The 14,011-nt window shown below is 38.1% G+C and overlaps 1 non-coding gene across 1 annotated transcript; it reads left to right on the top strand.

Annotated features, from left to right (window-relative positions):
• The first annotated feature begins 547 nt into the window (after positions 1-547).
• LOC130983408 (small nucleolar RNA R71) lies at positions 548-654 on the top strand. Its single transcript, XR_009087401.1, has one exon. It is a non-coding gene; the product is annotated as a small nucleolar RNA R71 (small nucleolar RNA).
• The last annotated feature ends 13,357 nt before the right edge of the window (positions 655-14,011 follow it).

Raw genomic sequence — 14,011 nt, 5'->3', positions numbered from 1 at the left:
ACTCTCTGTCTGTTGCTGAGAAGATGATGAAAGGCTTGCCATTGCTAAACCTGTTTCTTCCACCATTATTGTTATGAAACCTTGTTGAGGTCTCTCTTGATTCTTCCACGAGAAATTTGGGTGATTTCTCCATGAAGAATTATAGGTGTTTCCATAGGGTTATCCTAGGTAATTCCCTCTTCCATTGAAGGGTTCTCAGGACATAAGCTTCTTCCTCAGATGAAGCTTCCTTAGTACTGCCATGTGCATTTTGCATTCCAGACAGACTTTGAGAAATCAAATTGACTTGTTGAGTCAATCTTGTTCTGAGCCAATATGGCATTCAGAGTGTCAATCTCAAGAACTCCTTTCTTCTGACTAGTCCCATTGTTCACAGGATTCCTTTCAGAAGTGTACATGAATTGGTTATTTGCAACCATTTCAATTAGTTCCTGAGCCTCTGTAGGCGTCTTCTTCAGATGAAGAGATCCTCCAGCAGAGCTATCCAAGGACATCTTGGATAGTTCAAGAGACCATCATAGAAAATACCTATGATGCTCCATTCAGAAAGCATGTCTGAGGGACATTTTCTGATTAATTTTTGTATCTTTCCCAAGCTTCATAGAGGGATTCTCCATCCTTCTGTCTGAAGGTTTGGACTTCCACTCTAAGCTTACTCCATCTTTGAGGTGGAAAGAACTTTGCCAAGAAGGCATTGACTAGCTTTTCCCAAGAGTCCAGCTTTCTTTAGGTTGAGAATCCAACCATATTCTAGCTCTGTCTCTTACAGCAAAAGGGAATCATCAGTCTATAGACCTCAGGGTCAACCCCATTAGTCTTGACTGTGTCACAGATTTGCAAGAATTCAGCTAAGAACTGATGAGGATCTTCCATTGGAAGTCCATAGAACTTGCATTTCTGTTGCATTAGAGAAACTAATTGAGGCTTAAGCTCAAAGTTGTTTGCTCCAATGGCAGGGATAGAGATGCTTCTCCCATAGAAATCAGGAGTAGGTGCAGTGAAGTCACCCAGCACCTTCCTTGCATTGTTGGCATTGTTGTTGTTTTCGGCTGCCATGGGTTCTTCTTCCTTGAAGAATTCGGTCAGGTCCTCAAAAGAAAGTTGTGCCTTGGCTTCTCTTAGCTTTCGCTTCAAGGTTCTCTCAGGTTCAGGGTCAGCTTCAACAAGAATGCCTTTGTCTTTGTTCCTGCTCATAAGAAAGAGAAGAGAAAAAGAAAATGTGGAATCCTCTATGTCACAGTATAGAGATTCCTTGAAGTGTCAGAGGAAAAGAAAAATAGAAGAAAGAAGGTAGAAGAATTCGAACTTGATGAGATAGAGTTCGAATTGTGCATTAAGAAGGAGTAGTACTCCATAAATAGAAGGATGTGAGAGAGAGGGAAGTGGATTTTCGAAAATTAAATTAAAAAGATTTTAAAAACATTTTGAAAAATTGATTGATAATTTTCGAAAATTGAAAGTGGAAGAGAAATCAAGTGATTTTTGAAAAAGATTTTGAAATTAGAAGTTAAAAAGATTTGATTGAAAACTATTTTGAAAAAGATGTGGTTGAGAAGATATGATTGGTTTAAAAAAAAATGTGATTGAGAAGATATGATTTGAAAACAATTTTAAAAGATATGTTTTGAAAATAATTTTAAAAGATTTGATTTTGGAAATTAGTGACTTGCCTAACAAGAAAAGATATGATTCAAACATTAAACCTTTCTCAACAGAAAAGGCAACATACTTAAAATGTTCAATCAAATCAGTAATTGTTAGGAAGTATCTTTGAAAAAGGAAAGAAATTGATTTTGAAAACATTTGATTGAAAAGATATGATTTGAAAAAGATTTGATTTTGAAAAACTTTGAAAACTTGAAAAAAAATTGATTTTGAAAACAAAATCTTCCCCCTAGCACCATCCTGGCGTTAAACGCCCAGAATGGTATACCATTCTGGGCGTTTAACGCCCAAAATGCTACCTCTTTGGGCGTTAAACGCCCAACCAGGTACCCTGGCTGGCGTTTAAACGCCAGTCTGTCTTCTTCACTGGGCATTTTTGAATGCTCAGCTTTTTCAGTATAGTTCCTCTGCAGCATGTTCTGAATCTTCAATTCTCTGTGTTATTGACTTGAAAAGACATAAATCAAAAATATTTTTGGATTTTTAATAATAAGGGAAAATCAAAATGCAACTAGAATCAAACAACAATGCATGCAAGACACCAAACTTAGCAGTTTGTATACTACTGACCCTAACAAAAATGAAAATGCTCATGAGACACACAAGACACTCAAGTCAATAGAATTCAAAGATCAGAACAAGTAAATCATCAAGAACATCTTGAAGATCACTAAGACATATGAATGCATGCAATTGACACCAAACTTAAGATGAGACACTAGACTCAAACAAGAATATTTTTGAATTTTATGATTTTGTAATTTTTTTTGTGTTTTTTCGAAAATAAAGTGGGAAAAGATATCAAAATTCTTAATGAGAATTCCAGGAATCAGTGCAATGCTAGTCTAAGACTCCGGTCCAGGAATTAGACATGGCTTCACAGCCAGCCAAGCTTTCAAAGAAAGCTTCGGTCCAAAACACTAGACATGACCAAAGGTCAGCCAAGCCTTAGCAGATCACTGCTCCAAAAGCAAAATTGATGAAAATCAACAAGCTCTTGTGGTGATAAGTTGAAACCTCGGTCCAATCAGATTAGACATGGCTTCTCAGCCAGCCAGATTTCAACAAATCATCATGAAACTCTAGAATTCATCTTCAAGAATTTCGAAAAAAATAAATACCTAATCTAAGCAACAAGATGAACCGTCAGTTGTCCAAACTAGAACAATCCCAGGCATTGTTACCAAAAGCTTGCTCAAAACTTGAACAATCCCCGGCAACGGCGCCAAAAACTTGGTGCGCGAAATTGTGAATAATACTTTTTCACAACTCTCATAATCCCCGGTAATGGCTCCAAAAACGTGGTAGCTCAATACCATGGCATTACACAACTTCGCACAACTAACCAGCAAGTGCACTGGGTCGTCCAAGTAATAAACCTTACGCGAGTAAGGGTCGATCCCACGGAGATTGTTAGTATTGAAGCAAGCTATGGTCATCTTGTAAATCTTAGTCAGGCAAACTCAAATGTATATGATGATGAACGAAAGTAACATAAAATATAAAGATAGTGATACTTATGTAATTCATTGGTAGGAACTTCAGATAAGCGCATGAAGATGCCTTCCCTTCCGTCTTTCTGCTTTCCTACTGCCTTCATCCAATCCTTCTTACTCCTTTCCATGGCAAGCTTAAGCAAGGGTTTCACCATTGTCAGTGGCTACCTCCCATCCTCTCAGTGAAAGCGATTGCATATGCTCTGTCACAGCATAGCGGAATTCATCTGTCGGTTCTCAATCAGGCCGGAATAGAATCTAGTGATTCTTTTGCGTCTGTCACTAACGCCCCGCCCTCAGGAGTTTGAAGCACGTCACAGTCATTCAGTCATTGAATCCTACTCAGAATACCACAGACAAGGTTAGACCTTCCGGATTCTCTTGAATGCTGCCATCAGTTCTCGCCTATACCACGAAGACTCTGATCTCACGGAATGGCTGGCTCGTTTGTCAGGCGAGCACTCGGTTGTCAGGCGATCAACCATGCATCGTGTTATCAGGAATCCAAGAGATATTCACTAAGCCTCAGATGCTTGTAGAACAAGAATGGTTGTCAGTCACCTTGTTCATGAGTGAGAATGGTGATGATTCGTGACAATCATCACCTTCATTAAGTTGAAGAACAAGTGATATCTTGGACAAAGAACAAGCGAAATTGAATGGAAGAACAATAGTAATTGCATTAATACTCGAGGTACAGCAGAGCTCCACACCTTAATCTATAGTGTGTAGAAACTCCACCGTTGAAAATACATAAGCATAAGGTTTAGGCATGGCCGAATGGCCAGCCTCCCAAAGTGATCAAAAGATCTCAAGAAAAAGGTTCCAAAGATCAGAAGATTCTTAATACAATAGTAAAAGGTCCTACTTATAGAAAACTAGTAGCCTAAGGTGTACAGAAATGAGTAAATGACATAAAAATCCACTTCCGGGCCCACTTGGTGTGTGCTTGGGCTGAGCAATGAAGCATTTTTTGTGCAGAGACTCTTCTTGGAGTTAAACGCCAGCTTTGGTGCCAGTTTGGGCGTTTAACTCCCATTTGGGTGCCAGTTCCAGCGTTTAACGCTGGGATTTCTTGAGGTGACTTTGAACGCCGGTTTGAGCCATCAAATCTTGGGCAAAGTATGGACTATCATATCGTGCTGGAAAGCCCAGGATGTCTACTTTCCAACGCCGTTGAGAGCGCGCCAATTGGGCTTTTGTAGCTCCAGAAAATCCACTTCGAGTGCAGGGAGGTCAGAATCCAACAGCATCTGCAGTCCTTTTGAGTCTCTGAATCAGATTTTTGCTCAGATCCCTAAATTTCAGCCAGAAAATACCTGAAATCACAGAAAAACACACAAACTCATAGTAAAGTCCAGAAAAGTAAATTTTAATTAAAAACTAATAAAAAATATAATAAAAACTCAACTAAAACTACTTAAAACATACTAAAAACAATACCAAAAAGTGTACAAATTATCCGCTCATCAATTATGCTTGGAAAAGAAGTGGAGGTTCATCATGTGATTGCTTGTGAGATCTACACAATTGCAAATAAGAATTCCACTGAAGCCAAACTGGCTTACCAAAGCTTGATCTCCTTGCTCTGTAAAGAGGCTGGGGTAAAGATGGGAGTAGATGAATTCATACCCATTGAACACCCAATCACCAAGAAGTCAATGGAAGGACAAATGCAAGACAACTCTATCAAAAGGAGGGCGCAAGAGTTCCTCCCTGAATTTCCTGAAATTGGCTACTGGGCCAGCCTAGAAGCATCTATCACCAAGTTGCAAGAGACTATGGAGCAACTTAAGGAAGAACAGCAGAATCAGAACTGCATGCTCTGCAAATTGCTGAAGGAACAAGAGAAGCAGGGGCGTGAACTCCAAGAGATGAAACGCCAAAAGCTCTTCTCTCAAGTTGAGGGAGCATCCACTTCTCAAAATCAAGGTTGTTGAGTCTTAACTCTGTGAAAACCTCTATCATTAGGAGCCTATTTTTTGCGTTTTTTTTTGGTTTTGTTTTCTATTTTTATCTTTTTTTTTTTTTAGTCTCATCTTATATCTATCTTTGAGTCTTGTTCTTAATTCATAATTAATAAAATTGAAATTTTATGCCTTAAAGCTATGAATGTCCTATGAATCCATCACCTCTCTTAAATGAAAAATGCTTTAATCACAAAAGAACAAGAAGTACAGGATTTCGAGATTTATCCTTGAAACTAGTTGAATTAGTTTGATGTGGTGACAATAATTTTTGTTTTCCGAATGAATGCTTGAACAGTGCATATGTCTTTTGAATTAGTTGTTTTAAGAATGTTAAAATTGTTGGCTCTTGAAAGAATGAGGGAAAAAGAGAACTGTTATTGAGGATCTGAAAAATCATCAATTTGATTCTTGAAGCAAGAAAAAGCAGAGAATACAAAAAAAAAATTGGAAAAAAAAGGAAAAAAAAAGAAAGAAATAAAGTTGTGAACCAAGGCAAAAAGATTGTGCTTAAGAACCCTGGACACCTCTAATTGGGGACTCTAGCAAAGCTGAGTCACAATCTGGAAAGGTTCACCCAATTATGTGTCTGTGGCATGTATGTATCCGGTGGTAATACTGGAAGACAAAGTGCTTTGGGCCACAGCCAAGACTCATGACATAGCTGCTCAAGAATCATTATACTTAACTGGGAGAATCAATAACACTATCTGAGTTCTGAGTTCTTATAGATGCCAATCATTCTGAACTTCAAAGGATAGAGTGAGATGCCAAAACTGTTCGGGAGCAAAAAGCTACTAGTCCCGCTCATCTAATTGGAGCTAAGTTTCATTGATAGCTTGAAGTTTATAGTATATTCTCTTCTTTTTATCCTATTTAATTTTCAGTTGCTTGGGGACAAGCAACAATTTAAGTTTGGTGTTGTGATGAGCGGATAATTTATACGCTTTTTGGCATTGTTTTTAGTATGTTTTTAGTATGATCTAGTTAGTTTTTAGTATATTTTTATTAGTTTTTAGTTAAAATTCACTTTTCTGGACTTTACTATGAGTTTGTGTGTTTTTCTGTGATTTCAGGTATTTTCTGGCTGAAATTGAGGGTCCTGAGCAAAAATCTGATTCAGAGACTGAAAAGGACTGCAGATGCTGTTGGATTCTGACCTCCCTGCACTCGAAGTGGATTTTCTGGAGCTACAGAAGCCCAATTGGCGCGCTCTTAATGGCATTGGAAAGTAGACATCCTGGGCTTTCCAGCAATGTATAATAGTCCATACTTTGCCCGAGATTTGATGGCCCAACCCGGCGTGGCAAATCAGCCTCAGAATTTCCAGCGTTTAACGCTGGAACTGGCATAAAACTTGGAGTTAAACGCCCAAACTGGCATGAAAGCTGGCGTTTAACTCCAGAAAAGGTCTCTACACATGAAAGCTTCAATGCTCAGCCCAAGCACACATCAAGTGGGCCCGGAAGTGGATTTTTCTGTCATTTACTCATTTCTGTAAACCTTAGGTTACTAGTTCACTATTAATAGGATATTTTGACATTGTATCTGCACCTCATGACACTTTACACGTTTCTTTGTGTACTTCTTACAGCATGAGTCTCTAAACCCCATGGTTGGGGGTGAGGAGCTCTGCTGTGTCTTGATGGATTAATGCAATTACTACTGTTTCTTATTCAATCATGCTTGCTTCCATTCTAAGATATCACTTGCTCTTAACCCGGATGAATGTGATGACCAGTGACACTCATCATATTCTCAACTATGAACGTGTGCCTGACAACCACCTCCGTTCTACTTTAGATTGAGTAGATATCTCTTGGATTCTTTAATCAGAATCTTCGTGGTATAAGCTAGAACTGATGGCGGCATTCAAGAGAATCCGGAAGGTCTAAACCTTGTCTGTGGTATTCTGAGTAGGATTCAATGATTGAATGACTGTGACGAGCTTCAAACTCCTGAAGGCGGGGCGTTAGTGACAGACGCAAAAGAATCACTGGATTCTATTCCGGCCTGATTGAGAACCGACAGATGGATAGCCGTGCCGTGACAGGGTGCGTTGAACATTTCCACTGAGAGGATGGGAGGTAGCCATTGACAACGGTGAAACCCTACATACAGCTTGCCATGGAAGGAGCCTTGCGTGTTTGATGAAGAAGACAGTAGGAAAGCAGAGATTCAGAAGATGGAGCATCTCCAAAACCTCAACCTATTCTCCATTACTGCATAACAAGTACTTATTTCATGTTCTTTTGCTTTTCACCATCAATCCTGATAATTTCTGATATCCTGACTAAGATTTACAAGATAACCATAGCTTGCTTCAAGCCGACAATCTCCGTGGGATCGACCCTTACTCACGTAAGGTATTACTTGGACGACCCAGTGCACTTGCTGGTTAGTTGTGCGGAGTTGCAAAAGTGTGATTGCAATTTCGTGCACCATGGAGCTCTGCTGTACCTCGAGAATTAATGCAGTTACTACTATTTTCTATTCAATTCATGCTTATTCTTATTCTAAGATATTCGCTGCACTTCAACATGATGAATGTGATGATCTGTGACACTCATCATCATTCTCTCCTATGAATGCGTGATTGACAACCACTTCCGTTCTACCTTAGAACGAGCGTGTATCTCCTGGATTCCTTAATCAGGATCTTCGTGGTATAAGCTAGAACCCTTTGGCGGCCATTCCTGAGAATCCAGAAAGTCTAAACCTTGTCTGTGGTATTCCAAGTAGGATTCAGGGATTGAATGATTGTGACGAGCTTCAAACTCGCGATTGTTGGGCGTAGTGACAAACGCAAAAGAATCAATGGATTCTATTCCGACATGATCAAGAACCGACAGATGATTAGCTGTGCTGTGACAAGAGTATTTGTGCCATTTTCACTGAGAGGATGGGAAGTAGCCATTGATAATGGTGATGCCCTACATACAGCTTGCCATGGAAAAGAGTATGAAGGATTGGATGAAAGCAGTAGAAAAGTAGAGATTCAGAAGGGACAAGCATCTCCATACACTTATCTGAAAGTCTCATCAATGAATTACATAAGTATCTCTATCTTTATTTTATGCTTTATTTATTATTATTTTTGAAACCATTATAACCATTTGAATCCACCTAACTGAGATTTACAATATGACCATAGCTTGCTTCATACCAACAATCTCCGTAGGATCGACCCTTACTCACGTAAGGTTTATTACTTGGACGACATAGTGCACTTGCTGGTTAGTTGTGCGAAGTTGTGAAGAATGTGAGTGAACCATAGTAGTGTGCACCAAGTTTTTGTAGCCATTGCTAAGAATTGTTCAAGTTATGAAAAGAGTAAATCACAATTTTTCCTATTAACTTTTTGGCGCCGTTGCCGGGGATTGTTCGAGTTTGGACAACTGACGGTTCATCTTGTTGCTTAGATTAGGTAATTTTCCTAAATTTTCTTCCCAAAAATTTTTCAAAAATGTTTCAAAATTTTTTTCTTTTTTGTTTTTCCACAACTAATTTTAGAAAAATCCAAAAAAAATTAATTAAATCATAAAAAAACAAAAATATTTTGTGTTTCTTGTTTGAGTCTAGTGTCAATTCTTAAGTTTGGTGTCAAATGCATGTTTTTAAAAACTTTTGCATTTTTCAAAAATTCATGCATGTGTTCTTCATGATCTTCAAGTTATTCTTGACAAGTCTTCATGTTTGATCTTTAAATTTTCTTGTTTTGTGTTTTTTGTTGTTTTTCATATGCATTTTTGCATTCATAGTGTATAAGCATTGAAAAGTTCTAAGTTTGGTGTCTTGCATGTTTTTCTTTTCTTGAAAATTTTTCAAAAATAATTCTTGATGTTCATCTTGATCTTCAAAGTGTTCTTGGTGTTCATCTTGACATTCATAGTGTTCTTGCATGCATCATGTGGTTTGATTCATAATTTTCATGTTGTGAGTCATTTTTGTGTTTTTCTCTCTCCTCATTAAAAATTCAAAAATAAAAAAATATCTTTTCCTTATTTTGCTCATAATTTTCGAAAATTTGAGTTGACTTAGTCAAAAATTTTTAAAACTTAGCTATTTCTTATAAGTCAAGTCAAATTTTTAATTTAAAAAAATCCTATCTTTTCAAAATCTTCTTCAAAAATAAAATCTTTTTCATTTTTTTATTATTTTAAAAAATTTTTAAAATTTAATTTCAAAATCTTTTCTTATCTTTATTTCAAAATTTCGAAAACTTTACTAACAATTAATGTGATTGATTCAAAAATTTGAAGTTTGTTACTTTCTTGTTAAGAAAGGTTCAATCTTTAAACTCTAGAGTCATATCTTTTAGTTTCTTGTTAGTCAAGTAATCAATTTTAATTTTAAAAATAAAATCTTTTCCAAATTATCTTTTTCAGTCATATCTTTTCAAAATATCTTTTTCAAATCATATCTTTTTCAAAATTGATTTCAAAAATCTTTTCTAACTTCTTATCTTTTCAAAATTGATTTTCAAATCTTTTTTTCAACTAACTAATTGACTTTTTGTTTGTTTCTTATCTTTTTCAAAACCACCTAACTACTTTCCTCTCTCTAATTGTCGAAAATTACCTCCCTCTTTTTCAAAATTCTTTTTTTAACTAATTGTTTCAAAGTTTAATTTTTATTTTATTCCTTTTCATAATTTTCGAATTTTAACTTTAATATTTTTCTTTTATTTTAGTTAATTTTCGAAAACTCTTCTCTCTCATCTCTTTCTATTTATTTATTCATTTACTAACACTTCTCTTCATCTTAAAATTCGAACCCCCTCTTCCTCTCTGAGTTCGAATTTTCATCTTTTCCTTCTTCTATTCTTTTCTTCATCTACTAACATAAACGAATCTCTCTACTGTGGTAAAGAGGATCCCTATTATTATTTTCTGTTCCCTTCTTTTTCATATGAGCAGGAGCAAGGACAAGGACATTCTTGTTGAAGCAGATCCTGAACCTGAAAGGACCCTAAGGAGGAAGCTAAGGGAAGCTAAAGCACAACCCTCTGGAGAGGACTTGACAGAAATTTTTGAAAAAGAAGAGGAGATGGCAGCCGAAAATAATAACAACAACAATAACGCAAGGAGGATGCTTAGTGATTATACTACACCTACTTCCAAATTTGATGGAAGAAGCATCTCAATCCCTGCCATTGGAGCAAACAATTTTGAACTGAAGCCTCAACTAGTTGCTCTAATACAACAGAACTGCAAGTTTCATGGACTTCCATCAGAAGATCCCTACCAGTTTTTAACTGAGTTCTTGCAGATCTGTGAGACTGTTAAGACTAATGGAGTAGATTCTGAAGTCTACAGGCTCATGCTTTTCCCTTTTGCTGTAAGAGACAGAGCTAGAACATGGTTGGACTCACAACCTAAAGATAGCCTGGACTATTGGGATAAGCTGGTCACGACCTTCTTGGCTAAGTTCTTTCCTTCTCAAAAACTGAGCAAGCTTAGAGTGGATGTTCAGACCTTCAAACAAAAAGATGGTGAATCCCTCTATGAAGCTTTGGAAAGATACAAGCAGATGACCAAAAGGTGTCTTTCTGACATGCTTTCAGAGTGGACCATTTTGGATATATTCTATTATGGTCTATCTGAGTTCTCTAAGATGTCACTGGACCATTCTGTAGGTGGATCCATTCACCTAAAGAAAATGCCTACAGAAGCTCAAGAACTCATTGACATGGTTGCAAATAACCAATTCATGTACACCTCTGAGAGGAATCCTGTGAGTAATGGGATGCCTCAAAGGAAGAGAGTTATTGAAATTGATGTTCTGAATGCCATATTGGCTCAGAACAAAATGTTGACTCAGCAAGTCAACATGATTTCTCAGAGTCTGAATGGATGGCAAAATGCATCCAACAGTACTATAGAGGCATCTTCTGAATAAGAAGCTTATGATCTTGAGAACCCTGCAATGGCAGAGGTAAATTACATGGGTGAACCATATGGAAATACCTATAATTCCTCATGGAGAAATCATCCAAATTTCTCATGGAAGGATCAACAAAAGGATAATTTATACGCTTTTTGGCATTGTTTTTAGGTAGTTTTTAGTAGGATCTAGCTACTTTTAGGGATGTTTTCATTAATTTTTATGCAAATTTCACATTTCTGAACTTTACGATGAGTTTGTGTATTTTTCTGTGATTTCAGGTATATTCTGGCTGAGATTAAGGGACCTGAGCAAAAATCTGATTCAGGCTGAAAAAGGACTGCTGATGCTATTGGATTCTGACCTCCCTGCACTCGAGATAGATTTTTTGGAGCTACAAAACTTCAAATGGTGTGCTCTTAACGGTGTTGGAAAGTAAACATCTAGAGCTTTCCAGCAATATATAATAGACCATACTTTGTTCGAGCTTAGACGACTCAAACTGGCGTTCAACGCCAGTTCCATACTGCATTCTGGAGTAAAACGCTAGAAACACGTCACAAACCAGAGTTAAACGCCAAAAATACGTTACAACTTGGCATTTAACCCCAAGAGAAGCCTCTGCATGTGTAAAGCTCAAGCTCAGCCTAAGCACACACCAAAGTGGGCCCCGGAAGTAGATTTCTGCACTTAGACTTATTTTTGTAAACCCTAGTAGCTAGTATAGTATAAATAGGACTTTTTACTATTGTATTTGCATCTGGGATTTTACATATTTGATCACATTTGGGGGCTGGCCATTCGGCCATGCCTGAACCTTGATCACTTATGTATTTTCAACGGTGGAGTTTCTACACACCATAGATTAAGGTGTGTAGCTCTGCTATACCTCGAGAATTAATGCAATTACTACTATTTTTTATTCAATTCATGCTTATTCTTATTCTAAGATATTCGCTGCACTTCAACATGATAAATGTGATGATCCGTGACACTCATCATCATTCTCACCTATGAACGCGTGACTGACAACCACTTCCGTTCTACCTTAGAACGAGCGTGTATCTCTTGGATTCCATAATCAGGATCTTCGTGGTATAAGCTAGAACCCTTTGGTGGCCATTCTTGAGAATCCAAAAAGTCTAAACCTTGTCTGTGGTATTCCGAGTAGGATTCAGGGATTGAATGACTGTAACGAGCTTCAAACTCATGATTGTTGGGCGTAGTGACAGACGCAAAAGAATCAATAGATTCTGTTCCGACATGATCGAGAACCGACAGATGATTAGCCGTGCTGTGACAAGAACATTTCGACCATTTTCACTGAGAGGATGGGAAGTAGCCATTGACAACGGTGATGCCCTACATACAGCTTGCCATGGAAAGGAGTATGAAGGATTGGATGAAAGCAGTAGGAAAGTAGAGATTCAGAAGGGACAAGCATTTCCATACACTTATCTGAAAGTCTCATCAATGAATTACATAAGTATCTCTATCTTTATTTTATGCTTTATTTATTATTATTTTCGAAACCTTTATAAACATTTGAATCTGCCTAACTGAGATTTACAAGATGACCATAGCTTGCTTCATACTAACAATCTCCATGGGATCGACCCTTACTCACGTAAGGTTTATTACTTGGACGACCCAGTGCACTTGCTGGTTAGTTGTGCGAAGTTGTGAAGAATGTGAGTGAACCATAGTAGTGTCCTCTTGTTTGCTCCATCCTCTTCTTAGTGATGGGCTTGTCCTCTTAAATGTGGATGTCTCCTTCTATTACTACTCCAGCTAAGTTGCATAGATGGCAAATAAGATGAGGAAAAGCTAGCCTTGCCAAGGTGGAGGGCTTTTCAGCTATTTTGTAGAGTTCTAGAGAGATGACTTCATGAACTTCTACTTCCTCTCCAATCATGATGCAACGGATCATGATGGCCCGATCCACAGTTACTTCAGATCGGTTGCTAGTGGGGATGATGGAGCGTTGGATGAACTCCAACCATCCTCTAGCCACAGGCTTAAGGTCCAGTCTTCTTATTTGAACCGGCTTGCCTTTTGAGTCTCTTTTCCATTGAGCTCCTTCCACACATATGTCCATGAGGACTTGGTCCAACCTTTGATCAAAGTTGACCCTTCTAGTGTAGGGGCGTGCGTCTTCTTGCATCATAGGCAAGTTGAACACCAACCTTACGTTATCCGGACTGAAATCTAAGCATTTCCCTCGAACAATTGTAAGCCAATTCTTTGAGTCTGGGTTCATGCTTTAATCATGGTTCCTAGTGATCCATGCGTTTGCATAGAACTCTTGAACCGTTAAGATTCCGACTTGTTGAATGGGATAGGAGAGAACTTCCCATCCTCTTCTTCTAATCTCTTGTCCGATCTCCGGGTATTCGCCCTTTTTGAGCTTAAAAGGGACCTCAAGGATCACCTTTTTCTTGACCACAACTTCATAGAAGTGGTCTTGATGGCTTTTGAGATGAATCTCTCCATCTTCCATGACTCAGAAGTGGAAGCAATTGCCTTTCTTTTCCTCTTTCTTGAGGTTTCTCTAGCCTTAGGTGCCATTAATGGTTATGAAAAAACCAAAAAGCTATGCTTTTACCACACCAAACTTAGAATGTTGCTCGCCCTCGAGCAAAAGAAGAAAGAATAGAAGAAGAAGAAGAAGATATGGAGGAGAGGGAGAGAGGTGTGGGTTTCGGCCAAGGGGGAGAATAGAGGGTAGTGTTGTGTGAAAATGAAGAAGGATTGAGGGGTTTATATAGTGGAGGGAGAGGAGTTTGGGTTCGGTCATTTAGGGTGGGATTGGGTGGGAAAGAGATTTTGAAATTGAAGGTAGGTGGGGTTTATGGGGAAGAGTGGATGGATGTGATTGGTGAAGGGGTAATGGGGAAGAGAGATTGAGGTGATTGGTGAAGGGTATAGTGTTATTGGATTGTGTGAAGGAGAGAGAAGTGGGGTAGGTGGGTATCCTGTGGGTCCACAGATCTTGAG

This window comes from Arachis stenosperma, chromosome 5, assembly GCF_014773155.1.
Source record: "Arachis stenosperma cultivar V10309 chromosome 5, arast.V10309.gnm1.PFL2, whole genome shotgun sequence".
In the NCBI taxonomy this organism is placed as follows: domain Eukaryota; kingdom Viridiplantae; phylum Streptophyta; class Magnoliopsida; order Fabales; family Fabaceae; genus Arachis; species Arachis stenosperma.
The sequence above is the reverse complement of the archived record's forward strand: the minus strand, read 5'-3'. Positions and strand labels throughout refer to the sequence as shown.